Genomic DNA, 19,278 nt, shown 5'->3' with positions numbered 1-19,278 from the left:
AAAGTAGCGGTATGGACCATAAAACCACATCAATTTAAAAGACATTCCCTGACAAGAGATGTCCCATGCAAGAGAGTTGAGAAGCGCAGTTAAAATGCTACAAGTAAAGTATCCCTGCACTGTACAGATGGGAGTCTCTTGCTTAGCAACTCTAGTGTTGTCTACCAAACACCCAGCCCATAATAGTTAGAGCATGACAACTGTTCACTCTAAACCCATGCGCTCAGCTTGGATTCAGAACTGATTTATAAAAATAGCTGCTGCTGCCGCTCTTTGAATCTCTTTGAGCTGATGACTGGGCAGTGTTACCCTATAGGCCTAGAGCAGCTGTATTCCCTCACCACACCCATTTCTCTGTCTGCCCAGCCGAGCTGACGGCACCCCACCCCCACCCCACCCCCATCTCTGCAGCATACTATTCTCCCTCTTCCCGGGCTGAGTGAGCAAATTACAAGCACAAATATCCCCTGATGCAATGCCACAACCATCCCTGGGAAAGAGCAGAGGCAGTTGCCAAAAGCGCAGCAGCAGGAAAATGGGCGGGAGACACACACACACGCAGAGCAAGAAACACTGCAATCCTAGGGAGCCAGGGAGAGGGAATCGAGAGTCCCTGGGGAGCAATACTGCAACTGGACCGAGGAGGGTGAAGAGAAATGGGGGTTCCCAGGAGAAAGCTGGGTAACACTAACCATCCCGAGAAGCGCGTTTCACTCTGGGTCTGGGTCCTAAAACACAGACCTAAGAGTAATCACTGTCTCCTCCCCAAAGCAGCAAATGCATTTAATTTACCCATTCCTGGAGGGAAGCAAAACCCTAACATCCCCCGCCACCACCACCCCCACGGGGTAATTTCACCGAAGAGCTCAAGCAACATACCAGAGGAGAACCTGGTCCATGTGCTAAATCACAATCTCTGCTCTGGGTAACATTGCCAACTGCCCCCCAGGTGCCTGTCCTATCCTCGCATCCCCACCCTTTACAGCGACCCCTGCGCACTCCCGCAGCCAGGAACATGCTTAGTCCCCAAACAGTGCTAGGGCCACGCACGCAGGGAAAGCCCTGCCTGGGGCCCTGTTCTCCCGACCACCCTCCAGCCCCTCCCGTAACCCCTGACCCTGCACCCTCTCTAAGGCTCGCCTCAGCCCCACCTCAACTGACCCCCCCCACAAAGCCTCACGAGACAACCTTTGAGTTCTCCTACGTCCCCGAGCCCCACCCAGGGCCCCAGGCTGCAGCCGACCCTCGCTCCCCAGGCTCAGCCCCATCCCGCGCCCAAGGCGTGCCTCTCGGCCCCACCGCTCCAGACCCCAGCAGCTGGACCTCTCAGCCCGCCCCGCCCTGCGGGTCCCCGGATCGCGCCTCGAAGACTTGGAAGATCACGCCCGCAGCCCCCCAGCCCGGCCGCCCCCGCGTCCCGAAGCCGGTGGCCACCGCCCTTCCCCGCCTCGCGCGGGCCTTGTGGGGTCCCGGGCGCCCGCGGGGCGAGGCTCGGGCAGTCCCAGGGGCAGTGGGGAGGGCCCCCTCTGATTGGGCCCCGCCTGCCGCTGCACCTACCCGCCGCCGCCGCCGCCGCGCCGGAGCCTGAGCCTGAGCCGGAGGGAGCCGGGAGAGGGCCGAGAGCAGCCGGGAGGAGCCGGGAGCCAGCGAGCGAGCCCGAGGGGCGGGACGCAGGGAGAGGCCGCTTCCTCGTCGCCCTCTTGAGGGCCGGCGCGAGGGAGGGACGCCGCCACCGCCTATCCCGCGGGCGCCGCGGCTCCGGCCAATAAGCGCGGTGAGGGGGCGGGCGGACGACAGCGGCGGACCAATAGGCGCGGGCCCCGCCGCCTCGACCCCGCCGGGGTAGCGGCCAAGCGGAGGGCCGTTGGGGCCGAGGAACGCATGGAGGCTTCAGACGCCCGCCTCCCGCCCGCCTGCTGTAGCCAGAGCGGCGGGAGGACAGACCGACCTACTCCGCTGCTCTGTGCATTGGTCGTCGCTTCCTTTTAGAACTTAGTGCCTGGAGCGGGGAGGACGTGAGCGGCGGGGCACATGCGGCCGGGCCTGTGGCTCTATGACGTAACCTGGGAGGGGCGCGGGGCGGGGCCTGGGGCGCTGGCCAGCTTGTCGCTGGAAAGAACCCTAACGGAATAAGGACGCAGCTGGTGGGCCTCTCCTGGGCTGCTCTGCCACCAGCCACAAGTGACGTGGCTGTTCCAAGTTGAGATACTTTACACGTGTAGAATACACACCGAATTTCCGAGATTTAAAAATATATAAAATAGCTCATTCATAATCATTGATTACAATTTGGGTCATTACAAAATTGATTTCAGGTTTGAATATCTTTGGTTAAATAAAATATATTTAAAACAATTTCATGTTTCTTTTTTACTACTTTTTAAATGTAACTACTAGAGGGACTTCCCTGGTGGCGCAGTGGCTAAGAATCCGCCTGCCAATGCAGGGGACACGGGTTTGATCCCTGCAGAGCGACTGAGCACACGTGCCACAACTACTGAAGCCCGCACGCCTAGAGCCTGTACTCTGCAACAAGAGAAGCCACCACAATGAGAAGCCCGCGCACCGCAACGAAGAGTAGCCCCTGCTTGCTGCAACTAGAGAAAGCCAGCGCGCAGCAACAAAGACCCAATACAGCCAAATAAAGAGAATAAATTTAAAAAATAAAATGTAACTACCAGAAAAAGTAGAATTACTGTTTGGTTCACATTGTATTTCTGCTGGGTAACGCTGGTCCAGAAAAGTGATAGCTGACACTGTATTGAATGCTCACTATATTCCAGGCACTCTCTTAAGTATGTGATAACCTAATAACTCATTTAAATCATCACAACAATCCTATATGGTTGGTATTCATGTTCTTATTATCATTTTACAGATTAGAAAACAAACAGAACTTTAGTGACTTACCTAACTGGTGGTTGCTAGAGAGGAGGAGGGTGAGGAGTTGGGCAGAATAGGTGAAGGGGGTTAAGAGGTACAAACTTCCAATTATAAGTAAGTCACAGGGATGTAATATACAGCAAAAGGAATATAGTTGATAATACTAAATACTGTAATAATTTTGTATGGTGAAACATGGTTACTAGACATTGTGGTGATCATTTTGTAATGTATTTAAATGTTGAATCACTGGGAATTCTCTGGTGATCCAGTGGTTAGGACTTCACACTTTCACTGCTGAGGACGTGGGTTCAATCCCTGGTTGGGGAACTAAGATCCCACAAGCGTTGGGGTGAGGCCAAAAATAAATAAATAAATAAATAAATATTGACTCACTATGTTGTACACTTGAAACTAACATAATATTGCATATCAACTATACTTAATAAAATTAAATAAAGGATAATTGGAAAAGGGTTAGCACTGTGAATTTGGAGCCCTGGAAAGGACTTTAAGCCAATCACAGAAAACTGAAATGACTGATCTGGATCACACACCAATTAATAAGACAGGACTTGGCCCAAACCCAGAGATTTCCCCCTCTCTCACCTTACCCAGACTCCAAAGTAGGGGAACTACCATTGCAAGCCTGAATTCATTCATCCAACAGATGTTGACTGAGTACCTGCACATCAGGAAGGGCCACACAGTGAGGGGCACATATACAAAGATTTAAAAGATAGGTTTCTTCTCTGGTGAAATTAGCATTACTTCACACCAAAGCCCACTGACTTGGTCTAAGCATGAACTTACTATTGAAGAAAAACACGGGAGCTAAAAAAGTTACTTTGCTCCTTCTCCCTGCTGCCTGGAATAACCAGCCCCTAGGCCTATCCCAGGCTTTATGAATACAATTGGCTTTGAAATCCTTAGAAGACAGATGGCTAGGAAGATTTAAAGGTGTTGGAATCCTCCACTTCTTCCTTAATGTAATAGGGTCACCATGTTCTGTGTATCCCAAACTAGACAACCATCTCAGTTATTCCCTTCCTTCTCCTTTCTCAGGCCTACCAGATACTCCTGCCTCAGAAACATCTCCATCAACACGGATGCTGTTCCCTGTTCTCTTTGCTGTATACTGCCACGGCTACTTCTAAGCCCTCTGCCAAGCTTGACAACCTTCTAGACCACCCCTGCTCCAATTCATATACACCCTCCTGCACCCCATATATACCTCTCTATTAACAGTACTCACCACATATGTGGTAATTATTTGTGTAAACATAGATCTGCCCTAATCGTTTCTCAAGGTATAGGTACTTTCTATTTGCCCACCTGCAATAGGAAAGAACATTCCCTTCAGTTCCAGGGTACCCAGGATAAAAACATAGAGCTCCAGGGAATTCCCTGGCCGTCCAGTGGTTAGGACTCTGAGGTTCCACTGCTGGGGGCTGGGGCTTCCATCCCTGGTTGGGGAACTAAGATCCTGCAAGCCACATGGAATGGCAAAAAAAAAACAAAAAAACAAAAACAAAACAAAACATAGATCCCCAGCATCTCAGAGTTGGAAGGGAATCTTAGCAAACATCTAGTCCCATGTCTAAGGATATATTCTTGAAGCTCTACAAGTTCACAAGAAGACATTTTAGGGTTATACAATATATTTATTATGCATGAAAAGCATGCTTTATATTTATTCATCCAATTTTTTTTTTTTTTTTTTTTGCAGTACGCGGGCCTCTCCCTGTTGTGGCCTCTCCCGTTGTGGAGCACAGGCTCCGGACATGCACGCTCAACGGCCATGGCTCTCGGGCCCAGCCGCTCTGCAGCATGTAGGATCTTCCCGGACCAGGGCACAAACCCGTGTCCCCTGCATCGGCAGGTGGGCTCTCAACCACTGCACCACCAGGGAAGTCCCATCCAGTTTTTTTTTTTTAAGGTGGAGCCAGGTGGCACGTGGGCATGTGGGATCTTAGTTCCCCGACCAAGGATTGAACCCAGCCCTCTGCATTGGAAGCATGGCGTCTGAACCACTGGACCTCCAGGGAAGGCCCTATTCATCCAAATTTTGATCAAAATGTTGGCCAGGACACAAACATGGGCAAAGTCCAATGGCTTACCATAGAGCCTTCCCTCTAGTTTTAACCTAAACTACTTCAGTAGCTTTCCTTTGCATTACAATCCTGAAAATGGCTTCCAAGATCCTGTGCAATGATGCTGTCTCTGTTACCCCTCATTGTCTGCCTTGTTTCTCAATATGTCCAGCATTATCTGCCTTCTTTGTTTCCTGAACTTTCCCCTCTCAGGACCTTCCTCAGGCTGTTTTCTCTGCCTATCCTGATTTGTAGGTAATATGAATTTCTGCATAGAAAATTAGGGAAGATCTACAAACTATTAGAATTAATAAAAATTCAGCAAGGTTACTGGATATGAAGTTAACATACAAAAAGGAATAGCATTCCTAAATACCAATAATCATCAATTACAAAATGGGATAGAAAAAAAAAATCTCATTCATCACAGTAAAACAATAAAATTGTTATGGAACCTAGGAATAAACCTAACAACAAAATTGTAAGACCCCAACAGAAAAATGTTATAAAATTTTACAACTTTTAGAAGAAAATATAGGGAGATATGTTGATGCTCTCATGGTAGGAATCTCTGGCTGAAATTTCTCGGTACCAACACTTGTCAGATAAATACACAATTTTTACATACCAGTTTTTATCATAATTTATGATGTTTATTTTAGAATTCCATGAGGAGAGGGAAATATAATTATATGGATTCAAATTCAAATAAGATAGAGAAATAGAACTTAAGATCCAGAAGGGTCTTTTGGGGTCATTTAGCCCAAACCTTTTTCAGGTGAGGTAATTGGAACATGTCGAAGACCCACAAAAAAGTGGCAGAATCCAGACTTAAACCCATTTTCCGATTCTTAGGCGGGTGCTTTTTGCCCCCACCCCTTCTTTCATCTTTAAAATGGTGTAGCATAGTGATTCAGCAAACATATATACGTATCTGTGTGTGTGTGTATATATATATATATATATTTAAAACATGTATATGTACATACATATATACTCATTAATCTACATTACATGTTATATATAATACAACATATTAATATGTAACATAGAATATTTTTATATGTATTATATATAGTATATGGAGCTTTCAGGTAAGCCTTTATAAAAAGACAAACTCAGCTGCATTTCTTCCACCTGTCCAGAATATGGACACAATGCCTAGAGGTAAAGCAGCCGTCTTATGACAATAAAGACAAAAGCTATGGGCTATGGGCTGAGGGTGAAAATAGGAAGATAGGAGGAAACTAGGTCCTTAACATCTTCCAGCAGCTACACTAATCTTTGACTGCCCACCTCCGGACTTCCTATGAAATGAGAAAAGTAACCCTTATCTTTTAAAGCCATCATTAGTCAATAAATCTCCATTGGTGTAAGCCCCCATTGGTCTCTGCCATTTGCAGTGAAATGCAACACCAAATGGTACATGGAGTAAAAGCCCTGGACTCCAAATTGAGAAACCCCGTTACAGTCCCAGCTCTGCCAGAAACAAGCTGTGTGGCCTTGGGCAAGGCATTTCCCATCCCTGGGCCTCAGGTTGCTCATCTCTATCAGGGGAAGTAGAACAAGATGGCCTCACCTCTCTCTTCACTCACTTGCATGCTGTGTAATGTACAGGGTGGGACTTCCTCTCCCTTGAAATAAGACTACTTCTTTCAAGGTTCACTAAGTGTTTCCTTGTTCCTATGACCTCTGGAGTAATTACAAGGTCCTGTTCCTTTTGAGTGCATGTGATATAACACACAACTTTGGGGAATTTCCTGAACACAAAGTCCCCCTAGCTAGGTCCTCGCCCTTTCTTCCTTTGGTGAGTTTCATTTACCTGCACCTAGAGGGAGCACAAAGGGAGTTTTACTCTAAAGCTAATGGAGCACTGTGCCCACCTCTGACCTACAGTTGCTGTGTAATTTCTCCTCTTGGGATTTCAAATTCATCTTTTGTGAAATGAGAGGGTTGCAGATGTTCAAAGGGCCCTTCAAGCCCTGACATTCTAAGACTGCATTACACCTTCTGAATTTCATCTCACATTGGGATGGTACTTCCCTGGTTGTTAAATGATTTGCTCTCTGGTATTACAGTTAAGCTTTCTATAACTCTGAGATAGGCAGGGCTAGTATTATCATCCCTATTTGGAAACTGAGGAAACAGATTCAGGGATGTGGAGTGATATGCCTACCATCAAACACTTAGTAAGTGGTAGATCTGGAACTAGAAGCCCATCCTTTGATTCCTTGTTCAGTGCTCTTTCCACTACACCTTGATTATTTTGTTTCCTCTTTCCTTTTTCTCCCCAGGATCCACTTCCTGGCTACAAGTCAAAACTGCTCTCAACTGTGACCCTATCACTGTGACTGCTCAGAGTAATGCCCTCAGTTCCAGGCACTTGGCCAGCTCAGCAGACACCTGGCTTTCCCCCAATTCTTCTTCCATTTTCCATTCTGAACCCTCAGTCTCAAAAAAACCTCCTAGCTTCTCTCCAACTCTGACTCCAAGCATCATATCCCATCTAGAGCTCCACTGGGTATATCACCATGTTGAACCAGAATCTGGCCCTTTGTCTCAATATGCTTGAGACAACTCTCATCCTGGTTCTGTTATTGCTTCTTCACCTGACTCTTCACTCCATCCAACATCTAGTTCAGCATCTGAAGCCCCTAAAGAGATAAGCCATGGTCAGAGAAGATGTGAACTGGAAGGTCCTTAGAGATCTTCCGGTCCAAAGGCCCAGCAGAAGTTGAAAATGAGGAAATTGATTAGTCACAATATAAAAGAGTAGGGTGGGGACTGTGAGGAGCAGGAGGGCGCCGATCCCAACTCCAGCCAGTTGCTGCCCATTCCTGGAAATGTGGGCCCAGTGTGGTCACACTGGAGCCAAACGTTTATGTACAGTATCCTGGTTGTTGAGTGTCGACAACTAATTAAGCCTTTTTAAAAATACTGTCTAAGCCAAACACAGCTGTGAACCAGTGGCTCTTGGGTTGCCAATTTGCAACCTGTGCTCTGGTCCAAATCCTTCACCCACAGATAAGAGGCCAACATCATGCACCAGATCAGCACGAGAGGAGGAGGCAGGACCCAGACTTCAGACCCTCTATTCAGAGCTCACCATCCGTCACCCTGAAGCCAGAAAGCAGCTTTGGCCAATTTAACAAGCCTCTGGTGAGAGCCTGCTCTAGAAAGATGTTCTGAGAGGAGACAAAGATGAAGGGATTCTTTTAAAAGACGCCTGCCTTAGCTCCATGGCACTTCTTCACTTAGCTTGGGATCAAAGATTTGGCAGGTTGGGACAAACTAACTTATATTTAGGAAAGAGCTGCCCACATTCATGGAATTCCTGTGGGCACAGTCCACACTGATTGAATTAGGATTCTGGGGACTTTGCAGGGGAGCATTTTCTAAAATTTTTATTTGGAAATAATTTCAAACATACAAAGTTGCAAGGATAAAAATAGTGCATAGCACTCTCATGTACCCTTTACCAAAATTCACGTCTTTTTCAGATTTTTCCCATTTGCTGGATTATGTGCTGCACACACACACACACCACACACAAATAATATATTTGGAGTTTCAGTGTAGATCACATGCATCATAGCTTTTTACCCCTAAATAGTTCAGCATGTGTTCCTAATGATGCTATTTCTTATAACCACAATACAGATTTCAACCTCAGTAAACGTAATTATTTATTTATTAATTTTAGTTGCAGCATGCGGGCTCATAGTTATGGCATGCAGTTTTCTTAGTTGCAGCATGTGGCCTTCTTAGTTGCGGCATGTGGACTTCTTAGTTGTGGCATGTGCACTCTTAGTTGCGGCGTGAATGCGGATCTAGTTCCCTGACCAGGGATCGAATCCGGGTCCCCTGCATTGGGAGCACAGAGTCTTAACTACTACTGCACCATCAGGGAAGTCCCAACCTCAGTAAATTTACATTGACTCAGTTCTACCTAATCTACCATTCATATTCCAATTTTGTCAATTGACCCAGTAATGTCCCTTAAAGTATTTTTTTTCTTCCTCCAAAACAGGACCCAGTCCAGGATCAAACGTCATATTTCGTTGTCATGTCTCTTTAGTTTCCTTTAATGTGGAATATTTTCACAGCCTTTGTGTGTGTGTATATGTGTATGTTTCTTAAACCATATGTGTATGGTTTCTTAATGACATTAACTTTTTTTTTTTTTTTTTTTTTTTTTTTTTTGCGGTACGCGGGCCTCTCACTGCCGTGACCTCTCCCGTCGCGGAGCACAGGCTCCGGACGCGCAGGCTCAACGGCCATGGCTCAAGGGCCCAGCCGCTCCACGGCATGTGGGATCTTCTCGGACCGGGGCACGAACCCGTGTCCCCGACATCGGCAGGCGGACTCAACCACTGCGCCACCAGGGAAGCCCGACATTAACATTTTTGAAGAATACAAATTCTTCAAAATTCCCCCTTTTTTAAAATTAGAATGTATCTCATCTGGGGAGTCTGATGTTTTCTTGTGGTTAGATTCAGCTTATATCAATACTTCCCAGTCAGAATACTGCATGAACAATGGCATGTCCTCAGAATATCATACTAGAAGGCATGCCATGGCCATCTGCCCATCACTGGTGATGTTAATTTTGATCATTGAGACAAGATGTGTCCTGATTTCTCCAGTGTACTGCTACTATTTTTTCCCTTGCAACTAATATGCAATCTGTGGAGAGATGCTTTACCACATGCTCAGATCCTGTTCCTCATCAAAGTTATTCCCCAGATTCGTCATCCATTGATGATTCTTGCCTAAACCAACCTTTCCTATGATGACTGCACAGTGGTGTATTTTCCATTCCACCTCTCCTTCCACAGTTACCTGTTGACACTCAGCATTTTGTTGTCAACTATATCCCTCCCTTCTGGAGGGGTGCAGTGCTGATCTCTATCAAGGTAAGTGAGATCTGGAGTTCCACTGGAAAACAATCATTCATGTCTAATGGAGGAAAAGGAGATAGCCAACATTGCCCAGCCCCTAAGAGCAGATAAAGGTGAACTGGAACAGTAACTCCAAGGGTTTCAGCCAAAGGAGCTGAGACCCTCAGAGAAGTAAAGTGGCACAGAGATTCCTCTATGCACGGGCTTCACACAAACAGTGTCTGTTTCAGGACTTCCCTGGTGGTCCAGTGGGTAAGACTCCACACTCCCAATGCAGGGGGCCTGGGTTCAGTCCCTGGTCAGGGAACTAGATCCCACATGCATGCCACAACTAAGAGTCTGCATGCTGCAACTAAGACCTGGCGCAGCCTAAATAAATAAATATTTTTTTAAAAATTATAAAACAAAACAAAACAAAAAAACAGTGTCTGTTTCAAATTCTGTCTCTGTCTCTTTCCCTCACCTGCTCTGTGACCTCCAACAGCTCACCTAACTTCTTTCAGCCTCTGGTTCCTAATTCTTACCTTAGAGGCTCATTGGGAAGATTAAGAAACAATGCTCATCTTATTGGGCCCACAGAGTGCTAAATGAGAGGTACATATTATACAGAATATAGGAAAATTGGGTTGTGCTTGAATTATGTTTCATTTCAACAAACATCTGCTGAGAATCTACCACGTACCAAGGCAGTATGGTGGAGGCTAAAGACTAGCCTAGAGGTAGAGACTAAATACATCAGCCCTCAAAAAGCTCACAATCTAGAGGCAGAAAAAGACAAACTTAATTCCACTCCTAGTACTTACCCCCTCCCCAAATTAAAACATACATCCACACAAAGATTTCTTCAAGAATGTTTATGGCAGGACTTCCCTGGTGGCTCAGTGGTTAAGAATCCACCTGTCAACGCAGGGGACACGGGTTCGAGCCCTGGTCCAGGAAGATTCCCACATGCCACGGATCAACTAAGCCCGTGCGCCACAACTACTGAGCCTGTGCTCTAGAGCCCACGAGCCACGGCTACTGAGCCCGAGTGCCACAACTACTGAAGCCCACGCACCTAGAGCCCACACTCCTCAACAAGAGAAGCCACCGCAATGAGAAGCCCGCACACTGCAACAAAGAGTAGCCCCCACTTGCCACAGCTAGAGAAAGCTCGCACGCAGCAACAAAGACCCAATGCAGCCAAATATAAATAAAATAAAAAAATAAATTTATTTTAAAAAATAGATGGATAGCAGCATGGAGAGAGGGACAGATATGTGATAAAACAAGGAAGATAAAGTGTTAACAGCAGAAACAAGATGTCAGAGAAATGGGAGTTAACTGGAAAATTCTCTCAGCTTTGCTGTACATGTGAAATATTTCATAATAAAATGTTGGAGTGGAAAGCCAGTACTGTATGGTGAGAGTCAGTTTGATAAATGATGTGGGAGAGAAATAACCAGTTTTCTCTGCTGTGGGAGTGGAGAGGAGAAAGTGATTACTTCTGCTGGGGATGGATGGTGGCAGAGGTCAAGCAGAGCCTCAGAGAGGAGGAGTCCTAGGAAATGGGCCTAAAAGATAAGATTTTAAAGGCAGAAGAGGGAAAGGGGGAAAAGGCATCCCAGTGGATAAAATAGGGCAGCGTGAAAATGCTAGGCTCTTTTGGGAAGCTGCAAGGGAGCAGAGAGACTTTGGGGGTAGAATGGCAAGAGAGGAGGCCGATGAGTTGAACTGTGCTCAGGCTGGGATGGGAATTAAAAGACAGACAAGAGCATGTGGTTTTGACTCAATAAACAATGAGGAGCCACTGAGTGTGTGTATGTATAAGGCTTTGACATCTGACAGCCAGAGTAGAGGAAGGCAGTGGAGAGAGCCAGCAATGCAAAGAACAGCCAGCAGTGGGGAGAACAGCAAGTCAAAGTTTTCTATTGCTTTTATTAGCCAGCTGACAAGGAGGGCAATTTTTGTGACAGAAAAGTGGTCAAGACATGACCTTCTCGGAGGTGAGAAGTCTGAAAGTGAATCAGGGAGATAATTCAGTTTGTCTTAATTCCCAGCTCTCTAGTAACTTTGATCTCCCTAAAGACTTCCTGTTCCCTTTGAAGGCCTAGGCTGCCCGTTGACCTCCCCTCTGGCCCACAGCCACAGCCCAGAAGCTGCAGCTCACCCTCAGCACCCTCCAGAATGAATACACTGGGAGACAGGAAGCCTGCTTTCCAGTCCTGCTGTTGCCACCATCCCTCTCTGCGGCCCAGATTCCTCACCTGTAAATCAGTTGTGCTGGCCCCACTGTTCCCTGTGGTTCCTTCCAGTTTTGAGACTTCTCTACTCCAGTCTTTTTCTTTTCTTTCTTTCTTTCTTCTTTTTTTTTTTTTTTTGGCTTTGCCACGCAGCTTGCAGGGTCTCAGTTCCCCGACCAGGGATCGAACCCATGCCTCCTGCAGTGGAAGCGCGGAGTCCTAACCACTGGAATGCCAGGGAATTCCCTACTCCAGGCTTCTTGTAACCAGTCTGCCAGGCCCCCTCTCAAATGTTAATTTTCCCCTTGATGTGCAGGTGTCTTTCTGATCACAGCCCCCACTGTCTTTTTCCTATCTTACCTCTTTCCTCCCCGGTCAGGGGTGTCACTGTGGTGTCCAGCTCCAGCTCCTGGCTGATCTGGGCTGAAGCTTGAAAGAGCCCTGCTGGCAGGTCAGGAGTCTCTGAGCTTCAGGGGATGAAAGTGTGAAAGGGGTTAACAATTCCCACTGCCCTGGTTATAAGAATAACAAGAAAGTGATGTTTGAATGCACAGCCTGGGGAACTCATCTTCTCTCCTCCACACCTTCCCTCCATTTCCCCAAGTTCACAAAGGACAGGTAGTGACTTACCTGAAAAGGATACAGGACAGTCATAGCCCTCCTTGGTCCAGCACCCACAACACCTGTTTCCAATCTTCACACCAGCCCTGCAAGCAAGACAGGACAGAAATGCCCCATTTCCCCAACCCTTACTGAGTTTTCGGAAAAGCTCAAAGTTTCAGACACATAATCTCCTTTAATTCTCACAGTGAGGCTGGTATCTGTTCCCCTTCTGACAGTTAAGGAACTGAAGGCTCAGAGAAGCTACATAACTTGTCCAAGGTCACACAGCCAAATCCCAGAAATTCACAACCAAAGTATGAAAAGGAAGAATTACTTAGTGTCCTATATGCCCAGCACTGACTTTTAAAAATATATACTATCATCTCCACAGCTAGAGTCCACTCAGGCCCTGAGAAGCCTGCCCCGGGGTCCTGGCGCACACATGGGAAGGTGGGGGTGGGCAAGGTTGCTCACCAGTCTGGGGTGGCAAAAGGAAAAGGCCTAGAGGTGGCATTTTCTGCTTCCTGAGGGACAGTAGGAGTTCCCCAGACTCATTCATTCACTGAGCTAATCCTGAAGCTTCACCTGAGAGTCAACTGGTGGGAAAGAGGCAAGGGAGGGCCTTCCAGGGTCTCTCAAAGATGCAGAGTCAGCGGGCTTCCCTGGTGGCGCGGTGGTTGGGAGTCCACCTGCCGATGCAGGGGACGCGGGTTCGTGCCCCGGTCCGGGAAGATCCCACATGCCACGCAGAGCGGCTGGGCCCGTGAGCCATGGCCGCTGAGCCTGCGCGTCCGGAGCCTGTGCTCCGCAACGGGAGGGGCCACAGCAGTGAGAAGCCCGCGTACAGCAAAAAGAAAAAAAAAAAAAAAAAAGTACCAGAACCCAGCATGCCCTTGGTAAGTGGAACCAAGGCTCATCATCATCATGTTTCAGCTCTATCGGAGGGGAGAGTAGGTTGACCATGAGAGGTTGTGGGTTTTGTCATCTACAGCATGCAAAAAAACAGAGAAGACCGATGGAAAGGAACACAGTGAGCAGGAACAGGGGGCTATCTCCAGGCTGCCATGGACCTGGGGGGCAGGTCACACACTCACCAGTCCAGGCCCATTCTCAGCAGTCAGAAGAAGCTCTTGCCCAGGTCACTTGCTCAAGCTGGGGACTCACCTGCCCAGTTTAGACTGGAAAGTCACTGGAGAAGACCCTGTTCTGCCAATGGGCAAGAAAAAGACCCACACTTTTTTCCAAGATAGAACCTAAGGGGGCTGTGCTTCATGCAACTGCCCTGGCTCTTCCCTGGGTGCCGGTGATGTTACTCACACCATCAGGAATGAAGCACTGCACAAGTAATTTGGGGCCAAAGCACCTGGCTGTGAGCACTGGCTTTGTCACTCACCAGGGAGTGATCTTGGGCAAGTCAGTTAAGTTCCATAAACCCCAAGTTGCTCATCTATAAATCAAGCACAGGGTTAGTAAGAGGGTCAAGGGAGATAGATAACACATGAAAGTGCTTTGTAAATGATCAAACTCTACACAAATGATAGGCATTATTATTATTAAATAACTCCACGGCCAGGATTCTGGATTCTGGTATTGGCCCTGCCTTTACCTAGAATAAGTCCCTAGCCTCTCTGCCCATTTAAATAGTTGGGCTAGGGACTTCGCTGGTGGCGCAGTGGTTAAGATTCTGCGCTGCCAATGCAGGGGGCCTGGGTTCAATCCCTGGTCTAGAAACTAAATCCGACATGCATGCTGCAACTAAGAGTTCTCATGTCACAACTAAGGAGCCCTCCTACTGCAACTAAGACCTGGTGCAACCAAAAACATAATTGGGCTACAAGAGTTTCTCTATTTGATTCAGTCTAACAGTCAACAGGATCAGAGTAGGAAAGGCAGGGGTTGTGAACCTTGCATGGGAGGGCCATGCAAAGGCAAACGAACAGCAGCAACCAGCTCTGAAAGACCACAGGAAGAGACCTCATGTGGGGTGGCCTAAAGTATGGCATTGAGTCAAGCTTCTGGCAGTGCTGGGTTTAAGCAGGGAGACCTCAGCTCAACCTCAGTTTCCTGAGCAGCTCCAGGACAAAGCTGGCACCACTGTTTGGAAGGGCCACTCCGTGCAGGACTGGTGTCTGCAGGCCAGGCAGACATGATGTCATCTGTGCATCTGGAAACCACAGACCAGCCCTCCCGGGTCTCCAGCGGCTCTCATGTTTTCTGGCCAGGATCCCCAAGTTCCGTTCTCTCTATATCCCCAACCCTTTGCATTCCAGGCTCCCAAGGAACTGAGCTAGGACCTCCTGGGCTTCCATCCAAGCATCTAGTTCCAAATTCCCCCACCCCTTTGTCCCTTGGGAGTAAACAATATAACTTTAAACAAAGACTGCCGCCTCAGCCTTGAGGAAAATACTGGGCCAGTTTCAGTGCTCTGCTGACTGTTTATTTCTTCATACCCACACTTAGTGCCAAGATAGAACCTGAGGGGCTGTGTTTATTGAGATTCTACTGTCTCCTCCCTGGGCTTCCAGGTGCTGGGAATGGTGCTCACATTCACAAGGTCCACACAAGTGCAGCAGGTGTGTTTCAAGTCAGAAACTTGGTTGTTCGATCCCAGCTCTGTCCTTTCGTTAACTGGCAGTCTGTCAGCCTCTCTGAACCTTAGTTTCTTTGTCTGCAAAATCGGGCCAATAATATTGATGTCACACGGTTGCTGTGAGGATGTTATCATTCTGGGCATGTCTGGTGGCTGCACACAGTGGGTGCTCAACATCAATGACCTTTCTGCTCTCCTCTCCCCCTTCCATTAGACCATGGTTCTCTCTCTCTCCTGGAGGGGAGTTCAACTTCCCATTTCTGGGCCTCACCACCACAGTATCTGATTCAGCAGTTCTGAGATTGGCATTGCTAACAAGCCCCCAGGGGCTGCTGCTCAGGTGGTCCAGAGGCTACTGTTGGAGAACCCTCGTCTCCCTTGTGAGGAGGAGGTGGAGGGTCTCTACTCCCAGCCTGGCACACAGGGGAGCTCCAGGATGGACTTGTCAAAAGTGAAAGACTTTAAGTATTTATTATATTATAATTGACATATCAAAAAATTCACCCATTTTAAGGTGTACAGTTTGATAAGCTTTAGTAAATTTACAGAATTGTGCAACCATCTCCACAATCCAGTTTTACAATATTCCCACCACTCCAAAAAGTTCCCTTGGGCCATCTGTGGTCAATCTATGTCCACTCCAAGCTCCAGGCAACCACTGGTCTGCTTTCTGTCTCTAAGTTTTGTTTTTACAAGAAATTTCACATACATGGACTCATATAATTTGTGGTCTTTTGTGGCCGGCTTCTTCTGGTCAGCATAATGTTTTTGAAGTTCATCCATGTCGTAGCAAGTGTCAGGAGTTCATTCCTCTTTATTGCTGAGTACTATTCCATCGTGTGGGTGCATCACAATTGGTTTATCCACTCACCATTGATGGACACCTGAATTGTTTCCAGTTTTTGGTATTATGAATAATGTTGTTATGAACATTCACATACATGCCCTTGTGTGGACATGTGTTTCCAAATGCTGTCTTTAAAGGTAAACCGTAATTTACCAAGTCTCTCCTCCCCAGTCCTTGGAGCGTCTGCAGCCAATACTGTTAGCGACTAAGGGTTAATGGGAGGCCCAGGCTCTCCTGTCAGCAGCTAAGATCAAACTCAGACTCCTCCCCAGGCCCTGTCTCCCTGCAGCCTCACCTTACCCACTGGTCACGGCCCTCCCCGCCTCTATTACCCCAAATGTCATGCCTTGATTTAGAGCTGGTGATTAAAGGATTTTGCCTTTCAGTTAAATTAAACTGCTCAAAGCAGCCAGCAGGGAAGAGAATGAAAACAGGATTGACCCAGATCTCTTAAAAGTCCTGGGGTTTCTCATCACTCCTGAGCAACACTAGGCCTAGATGTCCCCATGGATGCAGTACTGTCTGGTCCAAAAGTAGCATCCTCTGTATGTGTACAGCGGTCAGAGCAAACCGAGGACCCAGATACTGGCCTTCTACCCCAATGCCCCTGATTCTTGCTGCTATTTGGCTCCCCTTGGTTTGGCTGACTTCATGTCTGACACACCTAGACTCTATTCCTTCTCTCCCAGGGACATCCCAGCCGCTGTACGGGCAAGTATTTTTCCTGCTCCACTTCTGAGTCCTTCCATCTGCCACACGAGGGGGGCACCAAAGCTGTCATCCTAGACACACACATTGTCCCTTGCAAGGGCCCCAAAAGAATCGATTGATCAAAGGCTGACTGCCTAAGACCCTTTGCCCTGAGCCAGTTCCCCTCTCCCATTCTAATAAATCTCTCCCATGTCCAGGTAGTTTCCGGGCTCAAATCTTAAGCCATGCCATTTGGTAAAGGAGGTTCTGGCCTCAGAGCTCAAAGATCTGAGTTTGCATACCTGTGCGGACTTGTGGCAGCAGTGACCTCGGGCTCTTTACCACGAGGAAGGTGATGTTTTTCATCCTGCTGTCTCTATACCTAAGACGAAGTTGATGTTTTTCATCCCGCCGGCCTCCAGGTGCAGTTGAGATAACAGGAAGAGATTTGTTGGGTGCACCGCTCTGGAAACCCGTGGGGCACAGGTAGGCCCCAGGTCAAAAGGATTCAGAGAGCAGGAAAGACTTCACTCCTGTCACCAGTGAGTGTAAAAAAAGGACCTTTTCAGAGAAATGGCCTCTCAGGAACTGCCATCCTTGACTTGCCCTCTGGCTTGCCAAGTCAAATGGTGGCCCTGATAGGAGTTAAAGAGGTGCATCAAAGTGGTGGATTATAGTTGTGTTTTTATATAGTAATGAGAGGTTGGGTGACTTAGGTTGGGAAATGTCTGTGCATATACTGCAGAAGGGATTATAACGAGTAGCTGAGAACGAAGGCCTGGAGTGTGAATCCTAGCCCTGCTACCTACTAGCTGTATGACCTTAGACAAATTACTTAACATCTCTGAGCCTCAGTTGCCTCATCTATAAAATGGGAGTAGGGCTTCCCTGGTGGTGCAGTGGTTAAGAATCCGCCTGCCAATGCAGGGACACAGGTTCGAGTCCTGCTCTGGGAAAATCCCACATGCCGCAGAGCAAATAAGCCCGTGCACCACAACTACTAAGCCTGCGCTCTAGAGCCCACGAGCCACAACTACTGAAGCCCACGTGCCACAACTACTGAAGGCTGAGTGCCTAGACCCTGTGCTCTGCAACGAGAAGCCACTGCAATGAGAAGCCCGTGCACCACAACGAAGAGTAGCCCCCACTCGCTGCAACTAGAGAAAGCCCGCGGGCAGCAACAGACCCAATGCAGCCACAATTTAATTAACTAATTAATTATTTTTTTTAAAAATGGGAGTAATCATCTTACAAGGTTACTGTGAAAATTAAGTGAGGGAATGTGTATGAAATTCTCAGCTCATTAGCTGATAGTGTGTCAAGAGTGGCAATTTTCTTTTTTATGTTTTATTTTTAATAAAGCATTTCCTGAGTGCCTCTTATCCATTCGGTCATCCATGTGTTTGCTCATTCATTTGTTCCTTCATCTAGTCAACAGAAACCTTCAGGTGCCAACAGTGTGCCAGAATCTATGAAATGCACTGGAAAAAGAAAATAATACAGTGCTTGACCTTTTGGTACGCGGGCCTCTCACTGCTGTGGCCTCTCTCGTTGCGGAGCACAGGCTCCAGAAGCGCAGGCTCAGCGGCCATGGCTCACAGGCCCAGCCGCTCTGCGGCATGTGGGATCCTCCCGGACCGGGGCACGAACCCGCGTCTCCTGCATCGGCAGGTGGACTCTCAACCACTGCACCACCAGGGAAGCCCTGCACCAGGTCTTTGTTGCGGCATGCATGTGGGATCTAGTTCCCTGACCGGGGATCGAACCCGGGCCCCCTGCATTGGGAGCATTGGGAGCTTGGAGTCTTACTCACTGGACCATGAGGGAAGTCCCCCAACTCATGTTTTCAGATATTCAATCCAGTTTACTTTATAGGACACCTCACTGCCAGAAGGACAGGGTCATTAATAAATGAGTAAGACGGGGCCTCTCCCTGCCAGTCTCCATAGTCTCTGCTCCCAGAACTCAGGACACCTCCCCTCATTGTAGTCTTTTCCCTGGGGCTCTATTAGAGTTGCTTGTTCTGATTCATCTCTGGACACCAGGAGTCAGCCCAGAACACAGTATGGCATCTGAATGATGCCTGTGTCCATCTGGGTTCTCAGCTGCCAACAATTGGGCAGGGCCCAGGGCCCAGGCGGTGCCCCAGCTGTAAAGAAGCTGGTAAAGCTTAGGTCTGGCTTCTACCTGGAGGAGTGGGACTCAGAGTGGGGGAGTCCACAGCACAGGAGAATGTTCAAAGGTTCTGGGAAGCCAAAGAGAATCCACGTGTACTGTGTCTTGGCCTGAAACTGTATCTGGGTGGCTGGGGAGACCTATATACGTTTAGCCTAATTAAAGAGTAAGGAATCCTTCCAGCAGAGCCTCAGTGCCTCTACGGGGGCTTAGGGCCAGGATCCAAGACTTCTGATGGCCAAAGGTATTCAGATGGATTCCTGGCCGAGGAGGC

General features: G+C 47.8%; 1 protein-coding gene across 17 annotated transcripts in view; it reads right to left on the bottom strand.

Annotated features, from left to right (window-relative positions):
- MAP4 (microtubule associated protein 4) overlaps positions 1-2,060 on the bottom strand; it is a 163,241-nt gene extending 161,181 nt beyond the window's left edge. For 5 of the 17 annotated variants that reach the window (XM_067044414.1, XM_067044415.1, XM_067044416.1 and 2 more), the window contains exon 1: positions 1,558-1,734. The gene's annotated coding sequence lies outside the window, so the exon portion shown is untranslated. Of the gene's footprint in view, positions 1-1,557 lie in introns of all 17 variants that reach the window. The other 12 variants (XM_067044396.1, XM_059076963.2, XM_067044423.1 and 9 more) reach the window with 7 other exon arrangements.
- Between the last annotated feature and the right edge of the window lie 17,218 nt (positions 2,061-19,278).

This window comes from Kogia breviceps, chromosome 10 (genome assembly GCF_026419965.1).
Source record: "Kogia breviceps isolate mKogBre1 chromosome 10, mKogBre1 haplotype 1, whole genome shotgun sequence".
NCBI classification, from domain to species: Eukaryota; Metazoa; Chordata; class Mammalia; order Artiodactyla; family Physeteridae; genus Kogia; species Kogia breviceps.
Note: the sequence above shows the minus strand (reverse complement) of the source record. Positions and strands in the feature narration are given on the sequence as shown.